The following is a 7225-nucleotide window of genomic DNA, read 5'->3' on the forward strand; positions in this document are numbered from 1 at the left end:
TCGCCGGACCCCGTCCCGCCGGAGGTAGCCACCCCGCCGCCGGCGGCGGTTTTCTTTAGAGAACCGCCCGGTTTTTTTTATAAAAACCGTGGTTTTTTTCTAGAGCGGTTTAGTTTTTCGGTTTTATTATTTTGCGGACGTTCGTCCGTACGTTCGTTTTAGCAGATGGTTTTCGTCGTTTAACCGCAGACAGCGAACGTTCGTTCGTTAGCCTGTTCGTCAGTTTTTCTTTTTCTCGGATTTTCCGCGATTATTTTTTATCGCGATTTCCGATCTGTTTTTCATTTTAGTACAACTTTTCGCTCGTTTATCGGAATCAGGCGATTCAAGCGCCTAGAGTTTCGTTTCGAAACCCTCTTTCCGATTAACCAACTTAAACAAGTTTTTGCTACTGTAAAATTTGACTTAGATCCAGATTAGTAAACGAAGCTTGTTTCTTTCGCCGTTTGAGTTTCGTTGCTTCGTTCGATTTGATTCTTTTTGCAAACCGGAGTTCTTAAGTTGAACTTTCTGGTTGGATCTCTTATTACGAGTTTTACACATGCACCCTTGCTTGATTGCTTATGTATGTATTGCTTGGTTGCGATAGAGTACCCGGAGTGCGAAGCGTGCTACTACGAGTCACTAGGTTTCACGGATCATCAGCAAGGCAACTAACACTTTGATCATATCCCTTTCATACCTAGTTTTTGTGCATTAGATTCAACCCTCAAACATTGCATGAGTAGGATTTATAACATGTGGGTATTGGGAAGTAGTTGATGAGGTAGGAACCTATTGCCCTGTTTATTATCAAACCTTTGGGAGTTACTTCTACGTTTGCTTATATTGCTATGCTATGCTCGTAGACGTGGATTGGGTTTGACTGAATTTCCATGACAGATGTGAGGATGTTAATTAATGGTTCAACTTAAGGTGGTTACTTTAATTCACATCTGGGTGGATTGAGGCACCTGGAGAACCCAGTGTTGCCTGTATTTTTGGATATCCCGGAGTACCCGTGTGATCATCCTATGGACCGCCACCCAGGCTCAAAGGGATCATGAGATTATTCATGCTAGAAACTTCCGTGTGTAGCCACAAGCTATTATGGGCTCTAGCATAGTTGAGTAGGTTACATGACCTCTTGAAGAGGTGGGCTAGCAGATGTAGGGGAAAGTAGGTGTAACTGTCCACCCGGAGTAAAGAGTATTGTTTCTGAAAGACTGTGTCTCGGTCGTCCGTTTCTCAAACACCATGTAGTGCGAGAAATCAAATGGAGGCGATCGAGTCTTGTGGGGAAAAGTGCGCACACCTCTGCAGAGTGTACAATCTAATCATGGTTAGCCGTGTCCCTGGTTATGGACATCTTGAGTATCTAGTTCTTGGATTATCATGTCAATCTCATCATCATGTTATTTCATTTAATTTGATTGGGTTAATCATGTTCTTAATTGGGATTGAGTTGGAGGTACCTTCTCAATGTTTAACAACCACCATGATAGTTAAATAAAATTTATTCCTTTGTTGTAGGGAAAAATTAGCTTTTCGCAAAACTGTAACCATAGAGCTTTCCACCAGCCAAATATGCATGTAGTGATAGCATTATTCTGTTCATTACTCTCTATGTGTTACATTGCCAGCATATTCCATGTGCTGACCCGTTCTCGGAATGCAACGTTCATGTTGCAGATTTTTCAGACGACGAGTAAGGTGTCATAGGTCGTTGTCTTATACTCAGTGATGTCGTTGGAGTTGATGGACTCACTTTATCTTCCAAGCCTTTCGCTGTTATTGTTTTTAGATGGCCTTAAGCCATATTTATTGTAATAAGTTCTCTCTTGAGACTATTCGATGTAATAAGTGTGCGATTGCTACTCTGTTATAAATCCTTCAAGTACTGTGCGTGTCAGCATTACCGATCCAGGGATGACACTGATTCACAGAGACTAGACTGTTTGAGGTCTGGTCGCTACACCTAGCAATAGACATGAGTTGTCATTTGATTAACGGGTTCACATCATTAGAGAATGATGTGATTGACTTGGCCAATTCTGTTAGCTTAGCACTTGATCGTTTAGTATATTGCTATTGCTTTCTTCATGACTTATACATGTTCCTATGACTATGAGATTATGCAACTCCCAAATACCAGAGGAACACTTAGTGTGCTACCAAACATCACAACGTAACTGGGTGATTATAAAGGTGCTCTACAGGTGTCTCCGATGGTACTTGTTGAGTTGGCATAGATCGAGAATAGGATTTGTCACTCCGATTGTCCGAGAGGTATCTCTGGGCCCTCTCGGTAATGCACATCACTATAAGCCTTGCAAGCAATGTGACTATTGAGTTAGTTGTGGGATGATGCATTACGGAACGAGTAAAGAGACTTGCCGGTAACAAGATTGAACTAGGTATTGAGATACCGATGATCGAATCTCGGGCAAGTAACATACCGATGACAAAGGAACAATGTATGTTGTTATGCGGTTTGACCGATAAAGACCTTCGTAGAATACGTAGGAACCAATATGAGCATCCAGGTTCCGCTATTGGTTATTGACCGGAGATGAGTCTCGGTCATGTCTACATAGTTCTCGAACCCGTAGGGTCCGCACGCTTAACGTTCGGTGACGATCGATATTATGAGTTTATGTGTTTTGATGTACCGAAGGTAGTTCGAAGTCCCGGATATGATCACGGACATGATGAGAAGTCTCAAAATGCTCGAGACATAAAGATCGATATATTGGATGACTATGTTTGGACATCGGAAAGGTTTCGAGAGAGTTCGGGCATATACCGGAGTACCGGGGGGTTACCGGAACCCCCGGGGAGTATATGGGCCCTAATGGGCTTTAGTGGAGAGAGAGAGAGGGGTAGCCAGGGCAGGCCACGCGCCCCCTCCCCTCTGGTTCGAATTGGACTCGGAAGGGGGGTGGCGCCCCCCTTTCCTTCCTCCCTCTCTCCCCCTTCCTTCTCTCCTAGTCCAACTAGGGAAGGGGGGATCCTACTCCCGGTGGGGGTAGGTGTGACTCCCCGATTCAATCGTACACTAATCATACACGCAAACGTGTACGATCAAGATCAGGGACTCACGGGAAGATATCACAACACAACTCTAAAAATAAATAAGTCATACAAGCATCATAATACAAGCCAGGGGCCTCGAGGGGTCGAATACAATTGCTCGATCATAGACGAGTCAGCGGAAGCAATAATATCTGAGTACACACATAAGTTAAAACAAGTTGCCATAAGATGGCTAGCACAAACTGGGATACAGATCGAAAGAGGCACAGGCCTCCTGCCTGGGATCCTCCTAAACTACTCCTGGTCGTCGGTGGCCTGAACGTAGTAGAAGGCACCCTCGGTGTAGTAGGGGTCGTCGTCGACGGTGGCGTCTGGCTCCTGGGCTCAAACATCTGGTTGCGACGTCCAAGAAGAAGAGGAGAAGGGGGAAAAGAGGGAGAAAAGCAACCGTGAGTACTCATCTAAAGTACTCGCAAGCAAGGATCTACACTACATATGCATGGGTATGTGTGTAAAGGAGCAATATCGGTGGACAGATCTGCAGAATGCCAGAATAAGAGGGGGATAGCTAGTCCTGACGAAGACTACGCTTCTGGCAGCTTCCATCTTCCAGCATGTAGAAGAGAGTAGCTGGTAAGTTCACCAAGTATCATCGGATAGCATAATCCTACCCGGCGATCCTCCCCTCATCGCCCTGTGTGAGAGCGATCACCGGGTTATATCTGGCACTTGGAAGGGTGTGTTTTATTAAGTATCCGGTTCTAGTTGTCATAAGGTCAAGGTACAACTCTGGGTCGTCCTGTTACCGAGGATCACGGCTATTCGAATAGATAAACTTCCCTGCAGGGGTGCACCACATTACCCAGCACGCTCGATCCCTCTGGCCGGACACACTTTCCTGGGTCATGTCCGGCCTCGGAAGATCAACACGTCGCAGCCCTACCTAGGCACAACATAGAGGTCAGCACGCCGGTCTAAGTCTTATGCGCGCAGGGGTCTGGGCCCATCGCCCATTGCACACCTGCATGTTGCGAGGGCAGACGGTGAGCAAACCTAGCAACCTCCATTTCAAAGGAAGTTGCATTACGCGGTCCAACCCGGCGCGCGCCGCTCAGTCCCTGATGTCAAGAAGGCTTCGGCTGATACCACTACGTTGAGTGCCCATAACTGTTCCCGCGTAGTTGGTTAGTGTGTATAGGCCAGTGGCCAGACTCAGATCAAATACCAAGATCTCGTTAAGCATGTTATTTTAAAGTAACCGCGGACGCCGACCAGGGCCAGGCCCACCTCTCACCTAGGTGGTCTCAACCTGCCATGTCGCTCTGCCACAAAGTAACAGTCGGGGGCCGTCGGGAACTCAGGCCCACCACTACCTGGATGGAGAGCCACCTGTCCTTTCACCCCCACATCGGAATCACATGCGGGTACTCTATGAGCCGACCCGACTTTAGTCACCACATGTATCATATATCATGTATATAAGTATATACCCGTGATCACCTCCCGAGTGATCATGGCCCGATAGTATAGCATGGCAGACGGACCAAAAATGTAGGGCCACTGATGGAATACTAGCATCCTACACTAAACATTTAGGATTGCAGGTAAGGGTAACAATTGTAGCAACAATGACAGGCTATGCAGCAGAATAGGATTAACCGAAAGCAGTAACATGCTACATTGCTCTAGTGCAAGCAGTAGAGAGAAGGAATAGGCAATATCTGGTGATCAAGGGGGGGCTTGCCTGGTTGCTCTGGCAAGAAGAAGGGGTCGTCGTTGATGTAGTCGATCACATGGGTATCGGCAGCGGTCTCGAGGTCTACCGGAAAGAAGTAACAAAGGGGAACGCAATAAATAACAGAGCAATCAAAGCATCACAAAGTATGACATGGCAATATGTAGTGCTAGGGGTGATCTAACGCAGGGATAGGTGATACAGGCGAAGGGGGAAAACATCTGGGAAGGTATCCCCGGTGTTTCGCGTTTTTGGACAAACGGACCGGAGGGGGAAAGTTGCATCTACGATGTGCTAGGGACGTGTGGCGGACGAACGGACTGCATATTCGGATTCGTCTCGTCGTTCTGAGCAACTTTCATGTATAAAGTATTTTCATCCAAGTTACGGATTATTCTATATGAATTTCCAAAGTTTTAATATTTTTCTGAATTTATTATTATTTCAAAATAAATAGTTAAATTGCTAAGTGCACCCAGCATGTGTACACAACAGAGTGTATTAGTGGCTGAGAGGTGGGGACAGTTGACCTGGTCAACCGCGCAGTCAGCAGTCAACCGTGACTGTTGACCGGTCCACTGACAAGTGGGGCCAACCTGTCTTAGACAGAAACTTTAACTCAAACTAATCAATACTGTTTTAAGTTTACTAATTAGTCAGCGGGCCCCACATGTCATTTGTTGTAGTACTGCCTCTGTAAACTAATATAAGAGCGTTTAGAACACTAATTTAATGATCTAAACGCTCTTATATTAGTTTACACAGGGAGTATTAAACAGAGTTTTAATTTAGCAAGGTTTTATTAGTGCGGTGGGGTTCGATTATAGTGGGAGTTAGTGGCTGGATTAGTGCTTAACCAAACAGTTAATGACCCGGGCCCATGCGTCATAAGACACTGGCCGGGTTCTAACGCGTGCGCATGCTGGTGCATGCCGGCGACCAGCAGAGGCAACGGCGGCCCACCGGACACGCACTCCGGCGACTGAATGGGCGGTGGCCGCCACCTACATGAGGTGCACGACGCGCCGCCCCCACTAGTGCGAGCGGTTGGAGCCGGGGTGGTCGGAACAGCGCCATCCGTGAGTGGAGGCGGTGGCAGTGGTGAGAACCGGCCTAGGCGGGCGGGCGTAGAGGGGCGAGGCGCGCGCGGGCGTGCGGGAGCCGCGATGGGGCGCGGCCACGCAGAGGCGGACGCGGCGACGGGACAGCATGGGGTGCAGCATTCGGAGGGGGAAGACTGACGGGGGCCAGCGGGGAGCTCACCCCCGTTGACGAGAAGAGGGTGGCGAGGCGCGGGGAGGACCAACGAAGGAGACGCGGGGATGGGGCAGTCCGGCGCGGCGGGGGCGAGGACAACGCAGTTCAGCGGGGAGGCGGCGCCGACGAGGTGGCGTGCGACCCGGCGAATGGCAGTGAAGGCGATCCGGTGGCGGCGGCTTTGATGTGACGGCGGGGCACCGGCGTGAGGTCGGGAGGTCCGGTGATGGTGCCGAGGGCGAGCGGCGTGCGCCCCCCGATCCAGATCAAGGGGGAGGGGAGCCGAGCGAGAGAGAGAGAGAGAGGATCGAGGAAAGTGGGGTTGGGGGTTAGGGTTTGTGGGGTGAGGGGGTTATATAGGGGCACCGGGTGGGCCAGCCTGACTGGTTTCGGCCAGTTGGGCCGAGGCCCAGTGGGCAAAGGGGGGCTCTCTTTCTTTTGTTTTGTTTTTTTACTTCTTATTTAATTTAATTTTTTATTTCCTTTTATTTTGTTTTTGTTTTAGCAAAATACCAAAATGGCACCTAATTTGATGTTACCAAATATGCCACAGCCACACTAACTTGCTACCGAAACTAAAATAGTTTCGTAATTATTTAATATTTATAAGTATTTAGATAATGGTTTTCGCTACTGTTTTATTCATCTAATAGTATTTAAATATTTTATAAAGGTGAGGTTTCTCCACCATAATTACCTATGCATTATTTGGTTCACTCCGAACATTTTAGTTTCAATTCAAAAACTTTTATTGTTTGCTTGATTTTGGATTTGAATTTGAATCGGTTTCGAACTAATGCGAGATTAACAATAGTAATCAAAGTGACGTGGCATCATTAGCAGAGAATTACTGTAGCTTAACTATGCGGGCGTCACAGTTCTCCTCCACTACAAGAAATCTCGTCCCGATATTTAAGAGGTAGAGGAAGGGGGGAAGATTTGGTTACGAAATGCTAACGGATCTTCTCGGTCTTGGTTTCTCTTCTCGAAGAGGTCGATCCACTACGTTGATGTCTTCATTTCTCTGCTCCAGGTCATCATCATGAAGCCGGCATCCTTTTCTTTAGGATCTCCATCGTACTTACGGAAAAGATAAGGGAGGGAGACTCGGGAAGGACGGAGCTCAACACATGCTAGGTACCTGGGGGCTATCTCAGTAAACGAGGCATAGAGGCATCTCTCGAGATGAAATTCAAGAGATTAATCGAGAGCAAGGTA

Source organism: Triticum aestivum, chromosome 3D, assembly GCF_018294505.1.
Source record: "Triticum aestivum cultivar Chinese Spring chromosome 3D, IWGSC CS RefSeq v2.1, whole genome shotgun sequence".
NCBI lineage: Eukaryota > Viridiplantae > Streptophyta > Magnoliopsida > Poales > Poaceae > Triticum > Triticum aestivum.